The sequence below is a fragment of the Camelus dromedarius genome, chromosome 2 (assembly GCF_036321535.1).
Source record: "Camelus dromedarius isolate mCamDro1 chromosome 2, mCamDro1.pat, whole genome shotgun sequence".
Classification (NCBI taxonomy): Eukaryota; Metazoa; Chordata; class Mammalia; order Artiodactyla; family Camelidae; genus Camelus; species Camelus dromedarius.
The window spans coordinates 70,274,829-70,298,757 of NC_087437.1; the positions used below are offsets into that span (position 1 = coordinate 70,274,829).

The 23,929-nt window shown below is 31.5% G+C and overlaps 1 protein-coding gene across 12 annotated transcripts in view; it reads left to right on the forward strand.

Annotated features, from left to right (window-relative positions):
- The window catches only part of ZBTB20 (zinc finger and BTB domain containing 20), a 758,440-nt gene that overhangs the window by 14,050 nt on the left and 720,461 nt on the right, over positions 1–23,929 (forward strand). The window lies entirely within an intron of this gene.

The following is a 23,929-nucleotide window of genomic DNA, read 5'->3' on the forward strand; positions in this document are numbered from 1 at the left end:
AATTAGGATCAACAATGATATAGAATACAAGAAAAGGAATTTTATTTTCAAATGTGAAATTAATGAAATGGAAAACAAAATAAAAATCAGTATGAAAGCTGGATCTTTGGAAAGACCAGTACAATACATAAACTTGTGAAGATTAAAAAGCAAAAAAGAAAATGAGCCCAGTAATTCCATTCTGAAGTGCAAGAGAATTGAAAGCATATGTTCACAAAACTTGTGCACAAATATTCATAGCAGTGTTATTCACTATAGCCAAGAAGTGAAAGAAACTCAAATCGTCTTTAACTATGAATGGATAAATAAAAGTGTGGTGTATCTATACAATGGAATATTATCCATCTGTAAAAAAGTTGGCATACTGATACATGCTACAACTTGGATGAAACTTAAAAACATGCTAAGTGAAAGAAGTTAGACACAAAAGACCACATATTGTACAGTTCCATTCATATGAAATGTCCAAAATGGGCAAATCCATAGAGATGGAAAGTAGATTAGTGGCTGTCAGTGGCTAGGAGAAGAGAAGATGGGGAGTGATTGTTTAGTGGGTATACTAGTTCCCTTTGCACTGATGAAATGTTCTGGAACTAGATAGTAGGTGATGTTTATACAACCTTGTGAATGTACTAAAAGCAACCTAATTGATTGCATTTACCTTCAATAGGATTGCTTTAAAATGGTTAAAATGGTAAAGTTTATTTTAGATGAATTTTTCTCAATAGTTTATGAAAAAATAAGCAAAAAAAGATACTAATTAGAAATGGAAAAGTAGACAAAACTGAAAGATGGAATTCTAAATACAAATGTCTGGCAATAAATTTGAAACCTATGAGATTCTAGGTATTCTAGATATTGAAATCTTTCCTAATTTCATTTAATATCTAACTCTGAAAAAGATTGTACAGAAATAAATTTTAATTCAATCTCACTTATGAAATAAATGCAAAATTTGTCTATAAAATACATTTTAGCAAATAGTATCAGCAATGAATCAAAATAATAATGTGCTAGGACCTGGAATTTTTTTTTTGTCCTTTATAATAGAAATTCAAGCATGACTCAAAAACAGGAAATATATCTGTATACTTTATTACATCACCAAATTAAAGGAGAAAAATTACACATTCATCTTTAATAGGATTCCTTAAATATAATAAAGTATTTCATTTGCAGTCAACAGAAAATATATAATCTGAAATGGTTAAATCCTAAAAATACTTCAATTAATATCAGGTATTAGAAAAGGAACTATTTATCACAATTATCTAACATTAGCAAATAGGCAAATGATATAAATGACACTAACATTTGTAGAGAAGAACTTAAAAGTGTCTTTTTGGCTGGTATCTGACCTAAAATATTTTAGAACTCTAATTTAAAAATCTAGAAAAATTAGTAAGATAAATAAAAAAGGTAGCTGAATAGAAGATAATTAGATGAAAATCATTAGCTTTTCTCTGGAATGCATAGGCATCTAGGAAACTTTTTTCCCCAATAGAAAAAAAATGTTTAAATTCCTGAAGAAACACAAATTATAAAATGCTTATTAATTATCAAGAATATTATAGGACCTATATTTTAAAAAGGGGTAATGTTTAAAGACATAAAATAAGATCTGATTAAAGGATGCGAAATTACGTTCTTGTATGGGGAAACAAGAGCAAAATGTTAATTTTTCCAAGGTTAATGTATTTATTTAATATAATTCCAATTAGATTCTCAGTGAGTTTTTTTTTTTGAGCTAATGTTATTTTTAAATTACATAGAAGATTGAGAGTTAATAAAAGGGAAGAAAATATGAAAAAGATCAGTGAGGAAGGATTTGCATTATACATACTAGAACATATTACAAAACCAGCTAATCGAAACAATATGGTAATAGCACAGGAAAAGATAGATCCATTAATAGAGAATCCTAAAACAGATGACAATGTAGTTTGAAAATAATAAATCATTTAATTAATGAAATTGGCTTAACAGTTTATTTTGTGGGAAAAAATGGATTCTCATTCTGCACATTATACAAAAATCGTTTAAGGTGAAAGGCTTAAATGAAAATACGAAACAAAAAACTTGCCAAAAAAATCTGAGACCATTTGTAAAATCTTTTACCAAGAGTGAAAACTCAGAAAGTTTAAAATAAGAGTTGACATAGTTGATTGCATAAAAATCAAAACTTTTATATAAAGAATACAATAGACATCATTAACAATATAGATTTGGAAAAGTATTTGTAACTTTTACTTTCATTAATGTGATAGGTTATTATCCAAAACCTCTTAGATATTAAGAAAAAAGTTCTGAAACAACCCAACATAAAAGGAAAAGACAATTCATAGAAAAGCAGATTCTATTGGTTAACATAGAAGATGTTCAAATTCACCAGTAATTAGCCAAATTCAAGTTTAAGTAACAGTGAGGTAATGTTTCTTATTAGCATTTAAAAATTCTGTTAGTGTGATGGGTTAACATTTATTGCCAGTGGTGATGTGGAGAAAAGGAGCTCTTACTTGTTATTGGTTGAAATATGATTTGCTTTTAACTTTTTTGAAATGCAGTCTGGTAACACCTGTTACATCCTTTGATTGAACTATCTTATTCTTGCGTATATGTCCTGTAGAGACACAAGTATTGATATTTACGGACATATGTATTTTTTGGTTTCAAAGTTTTTACAGTTTTTTCGTAGTGGTAAAACTGGGGGAAAAGTAATTACATTAATAAGATAATGTTAATAAATAATGGAAATTCACATTATGGATTATAATGCAGTAATTAAAAGATGTGAATTAGATGTGAATTAAAAGATGTGATTGCGTGTGAATTCAGGTGATCTGGAAGAATTTCCATAGATGTTGATGAGTGAGAAGAGCAAGTTATAGAAAGTATGTATTGTTATTAAATTTTTATAAAATAATGACCAAAATGCCTGAATATGTAGTTTATATGTAATCTATCTATCTATCTATCTATATCTACTTTATAGTATAGTTATCAAAGGGAGAAGAATATGGAAGAGTGGATACTAAGTTGTGAAAATGAATTACTTTAAATAGGAGAAAACAGAGGGAGAGAAGCAAAGAGCCAAGCAATAAAAGGAAAATTGCACTAAAAACATGTTCAAAATTCCACTTATGCTTTTTAATAATATTAAGAAACTGGATATATATACATGAAGAAACTAAATTAAAATGTTTAAAAATATTGTGGCTACTTTTTGTGATGTTTCTGAATATTGGCACCAAGGAATTTTTTTTTTCCTTTACATTGTTGGGTTTTGTTTTTTTTTATTTTTATCACATGCTATCAGAATTTTGTACGCATTCTAAAAAGTTTCTAGATAATTATCTAGCATTTCAGGCCAAATAAACTTAATGATTTATAGTTTGAGATCAAATCAAATTCCATAGTTCATTCCCATGTCAGCGCTGGCATGCCTTTGATAAAGCTTCCATGGCATGTTTCAATTTGTTTCAGTGTTTATTTTCTTTGATTAGTACCTTCTGTGTCAGTTGTTAAATATTTCTAATATTACCCCTGTCATTTTACAAATTAATTATAACAATAATTATGCATGAATCAAACACTTGCACATAGAAGTTGCTTAATAAATACTTGCTGACTGATTGGTGTAATAGATTTTAGATACAGTAATGATTTTAACAAGGTACCAAAATGTAGAAATGGTATATAAGTTTTCAACTTTACACGAGATTGTCAAATTATTTTTCCAAAACTAGTATTACCCATTTACACTCTCATTAACAATATGTAATATATCTCTGTTGATCCATATTCCCTTTAACATGTGGTATTGTCAGATTCATTAAATTTTGCTAGCTGAATGGATTAAAAAATTTGATATCTCATTGTAGCCTTAGTTTGCTTTTTCTTATTTATCAATGAAACTGAACATGTATATGTGTTTCCTCTTCTGTAAAATAGTTAGTTGTTCATGTCCTTTGCCCATTTTCTTCTTTTAATTTTTCATGAGTGTCTTCTATTAATTTGCATGAGTTATTTGTATATTCTAGATACTAAATCTGTTTCTTCTGCTTTGTAGCTTGTCGTTTCATTTTCTGTAGGGTATTCTAATGAAAAGAAAATTCTTAATTTTTATGTGATCATACTTATCATTTTTTTCTTTTTATGGTTAGTGCTTTTTCTGTCTTCTTTTACTAAATCCTACTCTAGAACTGATTTCTGTATCTTATGTAGAGATTAAAGTTTAAGTTGCTTTCTAAAGGGATACACAATTTTCTAACTCTTTTTAATGTATTTTCTTGTCTTTCCTCAGTGATTTGCCCTGATACCTCTTGTATAGCAAGAGTCCATATAAATGAGGCTCTGTGCCAATAATACATTTTCTTAATTACTAGAGTTTTATAATATGTCCTTATGTGTGGTAGGGAGAGTCCCCCAGAATTCATCTTTTTAATTCTACCTTTTCCTTAAATGTCAGTATCCCCCACCCAGCTTAATTTTAATTTATGCTTCATTCTTTATTTTTATATGCAACCTACTTATCAATACATATATATTTTTAAAATATCTTCAAGTTTATCCAAAACATGTTTTATAATAACTGCTTATTTTGGCTTGCAGTTTATTGATGATGCCAGCCTATGAAACTTAAAAGCAGAAAAACAACAAAATACAATGCCAATCTTGTACTATTCAAACTAATTCAATTTGAATGATGCTCTAAATTCGATTATTTATTTTAGGATTCCAAGTTGATGTCATAATTTCTTAGTTTAACAAAATAAAAACTGTATACTATTCACTTACATTGGTTTTAACAGTTTTTAATAAATCTAAATCTAAATTACCCCATGGAATCTCTTTCATTCAGGGATTATTATTATCATCGTTAGCTAAGTCTTTTCATATGGCATTCATAAATGCCGGAGATTGTTTAAGTACTTAACATTTTTTAACTCATTGGTTTTTTACGAGTCCACGAGGTAGTTAATATTATTATCCCCATTTTACAGATGAGAAAACAAAGACTGAGAGAAGTTAAGTAGCTTGGTAGCTCACTTATTAGGGGTTCAGATGGTAAGTCCAGTTGGTATGAAGAAATGTTTCTTTGTGAAAACTTCACTGAGTTATCCTTCAACAGAACTAATTTTATGATAGTTAAATACTTCAGCCTTCCCTCAGTTCTGCCTTAGAGCGAAACATTTTTATTCACGAGAATCAGTTAAACATTAACATCAAAGCCATCGCAAGAGAGAATGGAAGATACAAACTACATAACCTTGAAGAAATATATAAAATTGCCTTGGAAATGGGGGATTAAATGTATAGATACCAGTTTTGAGTAGTAAGTTGAATGTATATGTGACATGGCATCAGATCTCTGGTCTTATTTTGCTTTGGCTGGTGGAACCTCCCTTACTCATTTGCCTTTTTTCCCTTTTCAGGTGTCCAGAGCTTGTCTAGTAGTGTATTTGTCAGAGGATTGACAAGTATTCTGCTTAATGTTTCTAGTAAAGACACACTTTTGACAATTTAATCTGTTTCCATGCTTAATCCTTTGTGTTTTTAGAATGCTTACTTCTTTTGTTTTCTATTCTCTGTGTCTTGTTTTGATTTTTAAAATAAAAATGTACAATCAGGTAAATAATTATATGTTTTACTAATAAGTCTTATATTAAAATATATTCAACTATTAATATGCTAGTCTAGATATTGGTATTTGTTAAATTATGTGAAAGGCAGATGTTAGGGAGAAAGGTTTCTGTGGGATGGAATGAAAATAGAGACCTACAAAAATTTTGAGATGATGACAAAGAACTGATATATGAGTCTCCTAATTCTTCTATGGTATCCTGACCAGGTATCTTAAGGGAATATAGATTTAAGAAAGTAGAAGAAAGAACCTTCACTGACCTGGAGTGGATGCAATAGGGAGAGGTGTATGATGACACAGCACATAGAACTAACCTGTGATCACTTGGAAAGGAGCAAGAGTTAGAATTTTATGGACAATCATGCATGTTTTTCCCAATGATTGGAATTTTGAGGTAAATTAGTCAGACTTGACCTTTTAACTGATACATTTTTGCCTCAAGAGTAGGTGTTTGATGTCGAAATCAGTGTTTAGAGAAGAAAAATTTTAGAGGCATAAGTTGTAGTTGGAAATTGATCTAGCTATGTGAATGTAGGCTAGTGAAAGGGTGATTGGCAGTAGTGGATGGACATTGAGGTATTTAAAATGGAATATAACCTGTAAGGGACAGAAACATATTACTCAGACTATGTAGCAATTGTAGAATTGTGTGCTCAGAAGGAGCAAAGAATGTGTATTTTCATATATAGATTCATGCTTTTAAAACTTCAACTGGGCCTTTTGTTTCATGATGAAAATGGACACAGTTCAGTGGGGCATTGTTCACATTTTTTTTCAATGAAGGTGTTTTAGATATGCTTACATTTGCTGAATGGCCAGCTTCTAATGGTCTTTACCTTCAACAGTTAGATGGGAAACTTAGGTGAGATTCTAAATGTGCAGAAGAATTCTCCAAGATTTAGAAACATACAGTTTCATTAAGATATAAAAAGGATCACTAAACTTGACAAAGTCACTTTATATTCTAATTTAAAGTTTCAAAAATCTAAAACTAGGAAAACTTTCTTAAGCACACAAAGGTACTTAATGGGAAATTTTAAATTTTTTTACTGTATTAAATATTTTACTGTAAAAATAAACTTTGAGCTTTCAAAATAAACTGAGACTTGGTGATACTGAAATTTTGCAAGTAGTACAAACTGTTCTTTCTTTAGATGCTTATTGGAATAATGCAAGGTTAGTGATTATGTGAATTTAAACATGATAAAATTAATCTTATGTTCCTCCAAAATAAACCTGTTTTTAGAAACTATAATCTTAATGAAGCTTTACAATATTTTTTGCCCTACTTCTTTGTGTCAAACAAAAAAAGTTGGAAAATAATTCATTGTCCTCCTTCCGCATGGGCAATAGCTCCATTGGTTAAATAATATAGGCTATCTCACTAACAGATTTTCACTATGTTATCCTTGATTCTTGTATTTATTTGCTTCACAGTCAGGAATCTTTCTGGTTCAAGTCTCAATGGATAACAGACTGAAAATACTGCTTTCATCCTTTCTTTTTCCTTTTTCCAAAGATGGTTCTATTCTTTAACTAAAATTAGTTCAATCACTATAGGTTAAAAAAAAAAAGAATGGAGGTGGCAATAGGTAAAATATGAAAGGTAAAATGCGAATTATTGAAATTGTATAAAGGGTACAAGAGTGCATTCATTATACACTATTTTTTAATGCTTGAAATTTTTTATAATGAAAAGAGTTTTTAAATACAGTAAGAAAAATAAAATTAACTCAACTAACAGATGGGCTTGTTGCCCAGTTGTAACTAGAAATGAATTCAGGAAATTTCAGAACACAGACTATAAAATTGACCTTATCTCAACAGGTTATAATTTTATGTTATTTAGTGTGGTCAGTCAGGCTTTAAAGTACTTTGAATTATTATGCATGTTAAAGGCAAAAGCTCAGGTCTAAAACTAACAGAGAACCCTTTCATCACTCCCCATTAATTCTGAAGTTTCATCCCTTTTCAAATCTCTGTCTATTTTTTTCTCTTCTGGTTAAAGCCATCTTTAAATTGTGGCTGTTCCTTGCCATGCTAGTTAGAAAACTTGAGTCTGACTGAAAGATTTTCCATTTTGTCACGTTTTTCTTGTTTGGTTTTTTTTTTGTCATTGTTGTTGTTGTTGTTTGTTGTTGTTTTGTTTTTTCTTCTTCAGTGTACTAAATTACTGCCTTAAGTCAAACATGGTCTCTTATGCCAGTGTGTTATATTAGAAAGAGCACTGGATTGGGAGTCATAAGTTATTAGTCCCAGCTTTCTTATGAACTAGCTTGATGACTCTATACATTTATTTTACTCCTTAAAGCTTTCTAATTATAAGTTGTCTTCAATTTCTCATTTGGGGATTTTTAACTATTCAAAGCTATATATATTTTAAAAATACCTTTCCTGGATGAAGGTACTGTAACACTGTATTTTGCCCCTGTCTGACTTTAACTCATTCTGATAATATCATCCCCTTTAAGTCTTCATTTTGTATGGTTGCATTCCCAAAACAACTCCTATTGACTTTTTTAATTGAATTTTTTTCAAATAGATGTTATATTTTAAAAACAATTTTAGATTTACAGAAAAATGGAGAACTTATGGAAAGTTCTCATATATCCCATACTCATTTTTTTTTGTATTAGTATGGAATTAATGAACCAGTATTAACATATTATTATTAACTAAAACACATGGTTTACTCAGATTTCCTTAGTTTTTACCTAATGCTTTTTCCTATTCCAAGATCCTTTCCAGGATACCACATTACATTTAAAGACTTCATAGTTTTAGAGGAGTTTTAAATTTACAATAAAATTGAGAGGAAGGTATAGAGAGTTCCCATATACCCTCCTCCATTACTAATATCACTCACCAGAATAGTGCATTTTTTTACCAAAGATGAACCTATGTTGACACATCGTAATCACCCAAAGTCCATTTTTTATTTTAGGATTCACTTTTGGGGTTGTATATTTTATAGGTTTGGACAAATGTACAATGTCATCTACCCATCATTACAATATTATACAGAGTATTTTCACTGCCCTAAAAATCCTCTGTGCTCTGCCTTTCATCTCCTTAACCTCTTTACCTTTGCTGGCAACCATTGATTTTTTTACTGTCTCCATACTTTTGTCTTTTTCAGAGTATTGTATAGTTGAAATCATACAGTATGTAACCTTTTCAGATTGGCTTCTTTCACTTATTAATACGTATTTAAGATTCCTCCATGTCTTTCCATGGCTCGATAACTTACTTCTTTCTAGCACAGAATAATGTTCCATTGTCTGGATATATCATAGTTATTTATCCATTCCCCTACTGAAGGACATCTTGGTTATTTCCAAGTTTTGGCAATTATGAATAAAGTTACTGTAAACATCTGTGTGCAGGGTTTTTTTGTTGACATAAGTTTTCAGCTTCTTTGGGTGAAAACCAAAGAGCATGATTGCTAGATTGTATGGTAAAGAGTATGTTTAATTTTGTAAGAAACCACCAAATTATCTTCCAAAGTAGCTCTACCATTTTGCATTATCACCAGCAATACGTGAGTTCCTGTTTTTCCACATCCCTTGCTAGCATTTGATGTTGTTAGTGTTCTGGATTTTGGCCCTTCTAACAGGTGTGTAGTGGCATCTGGTAGTCTTAATTTGCATTTCTCTGAAGACATATAATATGGAGCATCTTTTCATATGCTTATCTGCCATCTATGTATCTACTTTGGTAAGGTATTTGTTAAGTTCTTTGGCCTATTTTTTAATTGGGTTGTTTATATTCTTATTGTTAAGTTTTAAGAGTTCTTTGTATATTTTGGGTAACAGTCCTTAATCTGGTGTATCTTTTGCAAATATTTTCTCTTGACACTGTCTTTTTCAAAGCAGAAGTTTTTAATTTTAATTTTAACGGAGTCCAGATTATTGGCTTATTGTGGGGACCTCCTTATGACTGGACCCCTGGGATTTTTTAACTCAGAATTGTTCACAGTAAGTCTCTAGCAATTGGTCGATTACAGTCCAGGTTTTCTTACCCTGGCAGTGCTTTCTGTGACAATATCTGCTCATGAGTCTGTGTTCCAGAAAACGGTGACTCCTTGTATTCACCTGTCTCTCCAATCTTATGGATCTAAGAAGAATCAATGATTTTTCAGTCTGTTGAGCTTTTTACTTTTTAGGAGAGAATGGCAACTTCCAAGCTCCTTATGTGTGGAACCAGAAACTGGAAGCCTATCCTATTGAATTTTATTAATTAAATGCCATATACAAATCCGATCCTTATTAGTAACTGTAAATAAGTAATTGACAATGTAGTGGCTCTCTCTCTCACTCCACCCCCTTTTCTCCCTCTCTCTCTCCCTCAGTAATCTCTTTCAGAATGATGATGTTGAGTAAAATAAAAGCAACAAATCAAGAAATTGAAATATTTGAGAACTACTTCATTCAATTTAGAACTGTTAAATAAGAGGTTGACACTTAGGTAAAGTAGAAATAAGCACAGAAACACAAGCTAAGATTTATTAAATGCTTGCTATGTGCCTGACCTTATTGAGTTTGGCATTTGAAAGTTTGTACTCTAGAATTAGTCTGCTGGGTTTAAATCCTAGTTCTGGTGGACTACTTGTGGGACCTTGGACTCCATGATTCTCGTTTGTAAAAAATTTAATAATAGTATATAGGGCTTTGTGATGATTAAATGAGATAATATAAGTAAAATGTTTAACATTGTGTCTGTCATATGGTAAAATACTTGAGAAATGCTAGTTATTACCAACACTTGGATTAGCTCATTTTAATCAGCACAAAAACTCTTGTGCTTTAGGTGCTTTTATTTGCCCATTTTTAAGAAGAGGACAAAAGGTTTAATGATATTAAGGGATTTGTCTAAAGTAGGAGGGCCAAGATTTATTTGAACTTGAGCAGTCAAATTAGTACCCATGTAATTTTAACTTTTATGCTCTATTTCTTCCTAATTAGTAAGAAACAGATACAAGACAGGCTAAGGGCTCAAAGAAATGATTCTTTAAGTGTGATCTCGAGAGTCTTGTAGTCATTGACGTTATTAATCAGCTCTTCTTTCAGAATTGGTTAGCTGAAATGATGATCTTATTTTAATGCACCACCCAATATTTTAGACATACCTATTTTTATGAAATTATTTTTTATTAATAATTATTTTATTAAGATATTTTATAAGTACAAAAATAATTTATGTATTATATAGAAAGTATTGAAAATACAAAAAAGTATCCAGAAACAAAGTGATTTCAGTACTCAGAGACAACTGCTTTTTTTAAGATTATGTGCACTTTTTATTAACATTTTTTCCCAGCTTTACTGAAGTATGATTGACAAATAAAAACTGAATATATTTAGCTTGTACAACATGATTTTTTAAGGTATACAACATGATAATTTAATATATGTATACATTGTAAAATGATTACCATAACCAAGTTAATTAACATATCTATCCCCTTACATAGTTACTTTTTTTTTCCTTTGTGGTAACACTTAAGATTTACTGTCTTAGTAAATTACAAGTATACAATACAGTATTATTAACTATAATCACCATGCTGTACATTAGCTCCCCAGAACTTATTAATCTTGTAGTATCATTTAGGAAGAAATAAATTGATTACTGAGGAAATTTAGTATATTACTAAAAGGTATAAAACTATACTCTAAATTTTATTTAAAAGTCATTACCCACCTTGAACGGTCATACTAGCTATTACAAGTTTTTATATAAGCATATCTTCTTTAATTCAGTGTTTTTTTTTTTCATAGAAAGCTATTTTCTTGGACTGTATTATGAAAGTATTTGGCTTCACTAACCAAATTCTCAGATTCTAGAATCACTAGTGATAATAATGTGAATATGTCCTTCATTTTCATAAATACTTCACTTTGAGCCTAGGTAAATAGTTTAATAATATTTGTAATCATTAAATATATCACTTTCTTAGTGTAAAACATTCTGTGTTAGTTCTGGCTCAGACGTTTTTTTTTTCAGTAGCTGGGGAACCAGGCTTGATTGAATGGTAGGTGTAAGTTCAGTTTTGTAACTGTACTTCTTGCAAGATCTTGTACAAATTATTTACTCTTTCTGAAGCTCAGTTTATTTCTGTGAAAAATTAGGATGACGTCAAATTACTTCGTAGGGTGGCAGTAAGGATTAAATTCAGTAATGTGAAGAAAGTTTTTAAGTTGTTATGTGATGGGCAAAATATAAATTGTTGATGTGAATCATTACTAGCTAGAAGAGATCTAAAATGCAAAAAAGTTGAGAAATTCTTGGTTTAGGAATGAAAGGAGGAAACAGATTATCATTTAATGATTTTTGCTTGGGTCGAACACTTTATATTTGTTCTCATTGAATAGTTTTGCCCCATTTTTCCTATTGAGGAAACTGAAATCTTGGAAAATGAGTAACTGGGTTTTTACATCTAGTGAATGTGGTTGCTTGATTCAAATCCAGGCTTGTTTGACTTTAAAGCCCATGTTCTTTCTACCAAAACACTGTGCTTCCTGTACACTTCGAGATGCAGTGTACCATCCATGGATAATTAAGAGTAACATGAAAAGCTAATCTTTCAGGTTCTCATTAAGATACAATGATGCTTTATATTTATTATTCCTCCTTTTACTTTCTCTAAATATTTCAAAATGATTTTTTTTTTTTTTTAGAATGAAGGTAGATTTATTCAGAGTGAGATACACACTCCATAGATGTCTAGAGTGTAGGCTTCTCAGAAAGCCAGAGAGGGCCTGGGGCCAGGGAGGTGGTGTGGTTAGTTAAAGTAAAAGTACATACACAGTCCATAGACAGACTGCGGGCAGTCTTTAAAGGTGAGAGAGAGCCAGAGGCTTAAGAGATAAACATTCCATAGGCAGAATGCGGGCCATCTCCAGAGGCAGGTGAGAGGCCAGAGGCAAGAGGTGAGAGGCCAGAGGCAAGAGTTAAGAGGTGAGAGGCAAGAGGCTGCAACCTCAGAGCATGGGGTCATCTAGGAAAGGCAGGTTCTATGTAGTTTGAGTAATAAAAGTGGTGTAGAGGATACACAGATGACTTAAATAAAGGGGAAAGATCACACTCAACTTCCTTCTAAGTCAGCTTTTCATAGTGCAGCTTTTTTGTTAGAAGTGCATTTTCTTTTTTAGGACATTAGGCATATCAAATGTAAATATGGAAACACATTTCCAAATCTAAACAGAAATTGTTTTTCGATTTTCTATACCTTACCTTCCATCTGTTAGTACAAATAATTAAGAGTTACTGTATTTTCAAAAGCTCTGGAGAGTGTTAACCTTCCCGCAAAAGTATAATGAAGTATGTATAAAAACAATAGCATGTTTTGCAGTGCTTGTGCAGTTAATTATCATTCCTATCAAAAATGGAGTTGCCAGAATTTTTATAAACAATAAACAGCACGTGATGGTAGTACCCTATATACATTCATTCAACAACATTTATCTAATTATTGAACACTTAATACATTCAAAGCATTGTACTTTGCACTATTAAGATACAGGGATGGCTACAACATAACTTTGCTTCTAGGAACCTTGAAATTTTGTGGACTATATAAGCATGTAGACACCCAATTCTATCTGTGCTAATAAATATTTCTGATTTTGTACAATTAATTTCGTTCTTTCCTAGGGAAGAAAACTTTTTTTTATCAAGTGTTCATAATGTGTAGATACTGTACTTAAAAATTAATATATTCAATGTGCTTTGAAGGATACCTTGCACTTTGTGGGTTCTCAACAAATTATCTGTTACTATCAGTCTACATAATTATCAAAACCACTTTGTGAAATGGCTATTCTTATTCTCATTTTATAGATGAGGTATATGAGACATGGAAAAGTAACTTGCTTGAGAATGCATAGTAAGTATTATTCAAATCTAATTCAGTGGCCCATGCTGTTGTACAGTGGTCTCAAAAATAGTGTGCATGCACTCTAGGAAATACAATAAATATTTGAGAAGATATCAAAACTTTTATGTCTATTTTCACTTTAAAAATCTAAGAAATTAAAGTTTACTAGTCTTATATGTAGATTGTTGCTGGCAATGTCAAAGTATCATTTTCATGCATTGTTAAGCTATACAAAGCAACCTGAGTGGAGAGTGGGAGTTGATTTGCTTTAAGATTTGGGGGTACTGAATTTTGTCTGTGCCTTGTTATGCGGAGTCACAGATTACATTATCTAGTGTTAAATAAATCAACTCTTATGAAACAAACCAACTCTGAAAAAAAGCAGAATAAATATGCTACTAATAATTGAGCACATTTGAACAAGAATATCTTTAATACATTTTATGAATTCATTGTCAGCTATTTCATAAAAATAATTTAAATGATGATTTAATCATGTTTGATAATAAGTCAACCAAAAATAATTATTGCAAAGACTATTTAAAATATGGATTTATATTCACTCTCAGTAAGGATGAACTTCACCCTTAGTTTATGGCTTGCCTTGAGAAAAATGACTGAAATAATGCATGAAAAATAATATGACAACTATATCACATTTGTCAGCAAATGCTGTTAGAAGATGCATAGAATACATTGCTGAAGATTTGAAGAAATAAGTATTTGAATAAACTGTATAGTGTGAAAGTTTTACTGTATGGTAATGAAAGTATCAATATTTCTAATATTTCAACCAATGGTAGTTGTTAGGTTCAATTTCAGTAATACAAAGAACTACGTTCTTATGAATCTCTAAAAGATTGTTAGCAAAGATACCTACTAGGTGTCAAAATACTCTCTAAGTTATGCATTCTGAAATAACTATTTTAACATAATTTTGTAGTGTTGGTGTGGTTGCAATGGAAAAAGATTTCTGGGTAAGATGACAGAGCTACTTCTAGACATGAAATTCATTCACTCATCATTTATAAGCAAGCTATTTTAGCAAATCAACTAAAGTCAAAGGATACACAAGTGCTGTAAGGATGTCGTTGATGTGATTAATTTGTTTTTTCTTTCAATAAAATCTTTAAAATGCAATAGAATCAAATATGGAAGATTCTTAAAATTTTAGTGGAATCTTTACGATACTCTGTAGTAAGATGGAGAGTTGCCATGAATACTGTTTGTATCACTTGAGGTTCACTGGTTATTCAGTGGTAGATTATTGAGAAGCTATATGAAATTTATGGCAGTTATACATTTTTCTTTTATTGGATGACAAGAGTTCTAATTTTGCTGACATTTTCTGTGATGACAGGTGGCTGACAGTACTATGTTCTCCAACATATATTTTTGGGAAAAAAAGAAACATACTGATCTCTCTTTTTTTTTTAAAGTAATTATATTAACAATGAGTGAGAAGGTGTCTGCTTTTTTAAAGATCCATAGTATGGAGAGAACACTTTCATACTGAATGTTATTATTTTCATTATAATGTGATTTTGTTGCCAAAACCAATGTAATTGTAAAACTCCAGTTTCTGTATAACTTAAAAACTGTGTCTGAATAGTTTTTTGAAACCTGGAACATAATTTTATAACTTGTTTTAAAATCTTCCAAATGAAATCTTTAAGTAGATTTAAAAAATTCTTTTGTTAAAAAATAAAAATGCTTCATGTACCTCTTAGTTTATAAGAATGACTGATTGACATCTGGTAAGATGGAAATTTACCAGCTAACTTTCAAAAAAATCTTTTACACAATTGGTGGTTGAAATTGAAAATTGAGTATTCTGATTTAATAAGCACAGCTAGTGATGCTCTTCTTCCATTTTGATCTACTATTTTCTGATGCTTTTCCCCCATCATGACAACCATTAGAGCTAAATATCACAATAACCTGAACATAGTACCACATTTTCAAATGACTACTTCACGAAGTGTAAAACAAAGTCAAAGCATAAGGAATGATAAATATTTAATCAAATTACTCTGTTAAAAAAAAATTTTTTTAGTGAGATCAGAAATGTTTAAAAATTGTTGCTAAATCCAACAAAATTAAGTTATTTAAAAATATTATTTATTTCTTATTTATTTCATCCTTTAAAATGCCTATTAATTCATATGTTCTATAATACATATAATATAGTAATCTATAATTTATAAATACTTATATATATTGGAGTACGGGCTTATATTTAATTGGTTCCCAGTCAGAAAAACAGAAATGACTTAAAACAGAGTGACTTTAATTCAGGGAATTGGTTACAGAAGTGATGGAAAGTCTGGTGGAAGGAAAAGAAGGTGGCTGTGTTATTTACCAATGAGTACCCCTAGAAAGCAGGGGAAAGTTATGTTACTCAGAGCTTATAAGCACTGTGCTGCTGAGGCAGCTGGAGCACTTTTGTGGCTGTAAATGTAGGAATTGCCACTGCCACCACTTTGCAGGAAGCCAGGTAACCACACTTCTACTGACCAAGCAAGAGCTTAGGTTGCACAGTTCCTCCAGCGCTGTTGTACTTGCCAAGGCTGTTAGAGCTTCCAGTCAGTCACCTGTGATGGCTGCTGCTGTTCTGCAACTGTAGTACTATCACTATGATCAGCAGCGCTGAGAGCCAGATCCCAAGAGCTCTGTGCTCCAGAGACTGTTGAAGCACCATTGCTGAGATGGCTAGTGCCAAAAGCAGAAGGAAATAAAATTCTCTCTCTGATCTTCTTCCAGTGCTTCCATCCTGGCAAAACAATCTAGGAAATACAGTTTTCAGGTTCCACCACAGAAGAGAGCATGAAAAAGATGAGAATGGAGTTGAGAACCAACTAATGATCTACATAGAATTCAAATTATTTCTTACTGATGGGGTATATAATTTTTAAAAACTGGAGAATCCATTGGTCTAGAGTATAGGGGTAATAGCTCGGTAGTAAAACTGCATCTTCCTTCAAATTTTATTAATTTGTTTTAGAAGATGGATCCTGGTGTGTTATCTAAACCTAGGGCTGTTATTCAGGAAGCATAGAATGGCAGTATATCACTTATTTATAGCCAGTGTCTGTTTTGAGTAGCAGTTACAGCAACATTTCTTATTGGTCTATGCCCATGCCTTACCAGCTATGAATACTTTGCACATCATTTACCACTGCCTAAAATCTGCTCTGATTTATGATTTATTTGTATACACTTATTAATTTAACTTTTAAAATAATAGTATAGTGAAATTTAGCACCTGGAAAACTTCAGAATTTTTAAAATTCATAATATCTAATATTTTATTTTATAATATATAATATTTTATAGTATCTATTATTTTATTGTAAAAATATATTGTAAGTAGTTAAACTGCTGTGTGAAGCACAAATTAATTATTGAGTGGCATATTGAATTAAATGTATTTATTGGTAAAAGGAATATAGGAGGGGAAGTTTATTTTAGGCAAAAACCACGTGAATTTTATTCAAATATTATCTTAGAATGGTTTGCAGTTTATTTCAATTACAGACTTTTAGATATGACATCATAAGAAGTGTGTATTGGAGTCCTAGACCATTAAATTTCTAAAATGAAATCCACAATGATTTATTTCTTTCATAGCCCTTTTTATAATTAATACAGATTTAATTATGGGTAGTGTTCTTTTCCTATTGATTACTAATAAAACTATTTCCTAATGAGACACTCATTTTATGTTCATAGTCTACATAGGTTTAAATTATGTTGGGAGTATTATTTGCATTATGGAAGGTTTAGTTATTGCATTATAAATGGTGAAATGTCATCAGTTTGGAATAGAGTAGGACATCTCCTTTAATTTAGTTATAAGCCTGAATTTATGGATATTCAACATGAAGTAGAATTTGTTTTGATAATTTTGAAATACTCAATATGATTATTAAAACAAAATTTAATGTAATATAATTTATTTCAAAATTTCTATTTCACAAGAATTCCATAAAACAGACCTGACACATTATACATGCTGAATGTATATACTCTGATTAATGAGGTTTTCCTATATTTGTTATTGATAGAAATGAAGAAGATTGAGATTTTATGTAGATATTGTCCAAAAACTTAATATGACCTTATAGGTTTAAAAGGTTATGGTTGTAAACCTATAACTTATCAGGGTTAAATGAGCTTTCTTAAAAATAAAAGATATCATTTTTACCCATTTTGAGTTGTCCTTGTGGCCTGTTGCCTCAGAGGAGTTAGCAGGCTGTTATCATGCTGACTCTATTATTAATAACTGGCTTCAATATTACTAGACAGATTGTTATTAATGTTTCCAACTCTCTAATCAAACTGTTTCATGGTATGATTCTTTCATCACTTTTGAAATTTATTTATTTGTATCCTACTTTTCTTTACTAACCTTTCTTTAAATTTTGAGACTGTTTCTCAGATGTATGTAAAATACATATTGAAATTATCTGGGGAATACATATGCTCTCAAACTTGTTTCTCATCATTAGTCTTTTCCCAAAACTTCTCAATCTCAGCAGTTTATTATTCTAGAAAATTTTGGGAGCAGTTCTGTCAAGCCCCTTCCTTTATTACTTACAAACTCCATTTGGATTGAGTTTAGGCCTGACTTCTACCACTCATTAGCTACAAGACTTAGGGTGTCAGTTTCCTCATATATAAATGAAAACATTAATGTTACTTATAATGCTGCTGGGAGGATTAAATGAGTTAGTGTATGCAGCACTAAGCATAGTTCCTGACACATTCTAGTAGTGATAACTTTTATTATAAGAATGCATCTATACTAATAGCAACTTTTGTAGATTAGAAGAATATGGAGACTGAATTTCTGCATATAGAGTCACCAGTTAGGACAGCAGGGATCTCACCAACCTGCTGCACAAATAACATCTATTACAATTATGATGCCTCTTTCATATCTTCTACGCAACTTTTACTTTCCCTGTAGAATCCACTCTGTAGTTTCTGTTTCTTTTCCCTTGTGCTTTATATACTCTGTACATATGAATACATTTTTATGTAAAATGTTGAAACTAAAACTATTGCTAGCACTGTTCTAGATTGTTAAGGAGGGAGGGTTGAGCAGGCAGCTGGAAGAGTTAATATGGCATGTTTGTCTAATACATTTTTCTAGAGCCAGAGAAGTATTATTGAGAATGACATTTTTATGTTTTTTAATTCTTTGATTCAAAATTTATTGATTGTGTCACAAAAGTACTTTCCTCTCCTAAATTTCTGAAGATATTCATGTCAGTTAAGATCAGTTTATAGAGGTAGTAACAGCAACAATAATAATCATAATAATCTTGTAATTCAGACATTAATCTCTGTGCCTCTTCTCCACATGGCCATATTTCTCCTGTGTATTTGTAGGGAAAAGGTGATTGACTCATATTCGTATCTGAGTCATTCTGTGTTAAAGATACTTTTGACTTTTCACTATTCACTATTCACCAGTTACTGGCCACTATTCACAGTGCTGCTGGTCTCTCCTTAGAACTCCTGGAGTATTTTCTCTCCCATTAAGAAGCTTCTGTGTTTCCAAAGGCTACAGCATAGGAGTGAGTGTGTGGCAGTACTTTTATTTTTTCATCCTTTTATTATTTATTACGCTATTTAATAAGGCTGTTGAATACATCAAGCTTTCCAGATTTGGAGAGAAGAAGAATATTTACATTGCAAAAATGCAAACCTCTTAGAATTCAATATTAAGCATCATTCAAAAAAAAAAGAAAACATCCGTGGCCACCTTGACATTGGAGAATTTCTCACTGCCCATCTTTCTTTCCTGTCATTCTTCTCTCTTTCTCCTCCCCTGTCATTTCTATGCTCCTCTACTTCAAATTGTTCTCAATTTATTTTGTAGCACACTTTAATGGCACAAGAAGAGTTATTCAGGTCCCACTCTCTGACCCTTCCCAAGCTTACAAAGGTATTTTTCTCAAAGGAGATGGTTCCATTCCTTTGAGGAACTCTAAGGCCAATTTCAGAGTCATACTTGAACACTAATTGTAGTTATGAAAGAAATAATGGATAAATGAATTTTCTTCTCAGAGATGATGTGAATTAAAATTCTGCTAGCTCCAGGGCAATACCTTTTTTATTCAACAGTTTATTATGAAAATTTTCAGACATATAGAAAAGTTGAAGGGTATTACTTTTTTGTCTACTATAACCATTTTTGTTTTTTGCAAAATCTTAAAGTAAGATTATGTTTTATATGTGATTTAACACATGTTAAAATGCTTTTTACAGGTTGTCTATATCATCCTTACAACTCAAATTTATTAGAGTTTTTAATTAACCAAGGTTTATAAATCCCATATATCATTGCTTTGTTCATTTGTTGTCATTTATTCATTTATTTAAGAAAACTTAATTGAGCTTCAACACTGTCCTGGTGTCCCGCGAGGTGTCAGGCCAACAAAGCTTAGTAAGTAGAGTCTCTATTCTGGGAAGTTCCCTCAGTCCAGTGGAGAAGGTAGGCATGTTAAAGGATAGATGTCTACAATGCTGCAAAAGGCTTAATAAAAGTACTCTTAGTGATGGAGTTCACATGTATTGCTTTGTTTTCATTTTAAACAAATATTTGTTGACTGTAATCGAAATTAGAGATGCATCTCTTCCCATATAAGGATCATACAACTGGCCTACTATTAGTAAACTATGATTTATCTACAATCTCTTCTAGTTTTTCTTGGGACTGATGGGATACAATTTTAAAACAGATGACCAGGATTAAGAATTGCTATCTAATTAGGCTACATAGAATTGACTTTATGATGGTGGCCCCAATGACCAAGTCAGTAGTTAGTGTGGCACTTACTCATTTTGACCCACTAATCCCACTTTGCTTTTCTACTCATATACTAGGGCTGAATTCTTCTTTTGTCCAACATGGCAACATGACCCTTACTTTCACTCCTCCCCTTTCATTTTCTTTTTCAATCTGGGCAATAAAAATATCTTTTAAGAATGTTCTTGTAAGAAGTCTTAACCTATCCTGACATTTTTTCCTGTTCAGCCTCACATAATATGAAAACAACAATGATGCCTGAAAAAGGACTTGGTAAAATTATACTTGGGATAATGGTAAATGCTTCTGAAATTAGTTGTCTTTCTTTCCAAAATTAAAAAAGAAGTCTTATCCTTCAAATACTTTTGGAAGTACTCATTTGCTAGATCAACAATTTCTGATCAAAGTACATTGTAACCCTAAAATAAATGAAATTTTATGCTCCAGGGAAATATCAGTGATTTGCTTAGTCATCTAAGAAGTACATGTACTGTGTTCTTATAGAAGACACTTTACTAAACATGTTGGGGACAATGGAAAAAATTTACTCAATGGGCCTATAAACCACATTGTTAGAAAAGAAACTATCTGTCTCCAATCTAACCTCAATAACTCCCCCAGCTACACACACACACACACATACACACACACACATGCACACCCTTTCGTGTGCCACATTTTAAATTTAGTTATTTTTTATTTATTTTATTTTATTTCATTTTTAGCTTTTTGAGGGAAAAGCACAAAGTTTAAGGCACTGCATTACATGGGATATTACATTAAGTAGTGGCAAGATTATTTGCTTGCACTAATATTGTTCACAGGTCTGTCCCCCAGCAGCCCGTGAAGCCTTCACAAGCAGAAACTTACATCATACGTTTTATCTTCATTTTTCATCCTCAAGTATAGTAGATGGCACATAGTGGGCACAAAATAAGTTTAGGTAATGCACAAAGATTAGAGTAAGGGTAAATTCTTTCTTGCAAAATGAGTCATTAGAAGTCTTCAGAATATATCTCTAAATAAGTCAAAGTTAAAACTAACTACATAAAATCATATGATATTATTTAGCATCTCTTACACATAATTTATAATTCCTTGATTTTTTCCATGCCTTTCTCAAGCTATGGAAAATAAGAATTTGTATTGTATTTTCTTTATTATTTATTTTGTTCTTTAAATAATTATTTGCATTACTATTTGATACTTGATTTACTTGAACTTAGGAACCTTGGAACTGTGTAGTCTTTTTTCTTTTTCTTTTCTTTTAAACACAGGGCATTCAGGAGAATAATCTATGGGACCTGTATATAATGCAAGTAGCCTTTATGAATTGATAGCCTTATTGATTACATGTTATTTTCCAGTTCAAGCAAATGGAAGCACATATTTATGGACATTTGGAAACAACAACAAAAAAATGTGATTGAATGGAGTATGTAAACTTTTAAATAACAGAGTTGTTAGACTCTTAGACCAAGTGTGTTGAGAGCTCTGGGTGTAAATTAGAAGAGCAAATTTGCACTATGCTGTATTGGTAAGCAAGGTATGAGTAGTCATCAGGTTGTGTTGGATTTGACTCATTACCACAGAATCTTATGGCTAGATGGGGCCTGAGCTAGCATTAGATATTGGGAGACAATATAGTATAGAGATTAAGAACATGATCCCTAAATCAGGCAGGCTGAGTTCAAATTTTATTACTGCTATGCTGTGTGATCTTGGGCAAGTCACTTGACCTTTCTGTTTCTTCACCTGGAAATAAGACTAAAAACAATCCCTACCTCATAGAGTCATTGTTAGGATTTAATAAGTTAATAAATGCAAAGTACTTAGAAGAATGCATGGAATGTAGTAAGGATTTAAGCATTAGCTATCATCATAATTATTATTATGTTACGCAGTTCAGCTCCTCTCTTTTAAATTTAACTTTATTATTTTTTATATGAAGCTGAGAATGGTTACATGACTTGCCCAGGGTGCACAAACTACTTGTGGTGACACTGGGACCAAAACCAGTTGTTAACTCCCATTTTAAGATCTTTCTACAGGATGAAATTGCCCCATGGCATATCAACATATGAAACAATTTAATTTAATAACTTTGTAACTTCAGAGTCTGATAGTCAATTAGGATTATTGTTTCACGTGGTGCTATGGTTATTTAATACACGGGTCTCCAGTCCCAGCAGGGAAAGTATATCTTGAACTCCAGAAAGTACTAAGAATATGTCACTTATTGTGCTTGGAATCTAGTAAAGTGTGCAGATACGGAGGAAGTGTTGAGAGGTTGTGAATTTTTCACTAAGCCAAAATAATTGTTTTTCTTTTTTAAATTCAAATAGCTAGTTGTTCTTAAGAAAAGGTGAATAGCTACATTCCTTTCGACTCCTGCTGGTAGAAGTCAAATATTGTCTTCCTATTTTCTTTGGGTTAAAAAAAACTAAACAAAACAAAAATACCTAGAACCCTATTTTAAAAAGTCAGGACATACTAATATCTCATTTTAATCAGTCTGTCAAACTGTGTGGCTTGTGTGCTTTTTTAAGTGGCATTTTTCTTCATACATTTAAACAAAGCTTCAGAGAAACAATAGGGCAATAGTAGAAACGGAACTGCAGGCTGAGCAGTAAGGGGTGAGATGCATGCTGGTACCTTAAGCACATTAAGTGAGTCTTAGAAAGATTTTTCATGACCGAAAGTAGGGCTCATTACATACCCTTTCATGTATGTTTGTCCCTTCTTTATTAAGCAGCCACCCTTAAGAGAGGTACAACACTATTGCAGTACCAGAGAATTAGAGTTGGTGGTTTACAATGAGAGTGGAGAGTCTGGACTCTTGGTTCCTTGCTAGAATTTTCCCAGGACAGTTTGCTTAAGAGTGGCCAGACATCACCTTCTAATTTCTGTGCTGTGGGTTATCTACCTTTAAATTAGCTAAAGCAATGTTGATCTCTGTTGTGAACATGACATAAGAGTTAACTGTCATTCTGAAAGATATTTGTGAATCAGGTGAAGATATAGTTAAGCAATAAGTTGTATATTGAAGTGATTGTTATTTATTTTATTAACTGAAAACTAACTTTTAAAGGAATTGATGCTTATATAAATGAAGTAGTCTATGCAGAGGAACACATCCTAATTTTTGAAGCATGGTGAAACACTGAACCATATAAACAGGATGATTTTATAATTAATATACTTAATTATTGGTCCCCAAATGCAGGGTTTGAAAAAGTCAGAATCAATCATTTTCTTCATTTTAATGTAAATTTTCTTTAGAATATTTTACTCTCTACTGTAATGTTTTTAAGTCCCATCTAAAAGATACACAGCCAAACTATAGAAATATTTTAAGGAAGGTAGCTGTCTAGGTCGACTAGGAAAATCTAGTTTTTAAAAATTGGGGGATAAGGAGAAAGGCTTGAAACTAGTATCGTTTTCTGATCTTTGTAATTCCAGAGCTGCAAATATATCACTTACAGGAGAAAAGGCACCTGGGAGTGGGGAAAGGGGTGGAGAAACACGTAATGGGGTGAGGAGTGCAATATTAGCATTATTTTGCTTCTCATTTGTAAAAAAAATG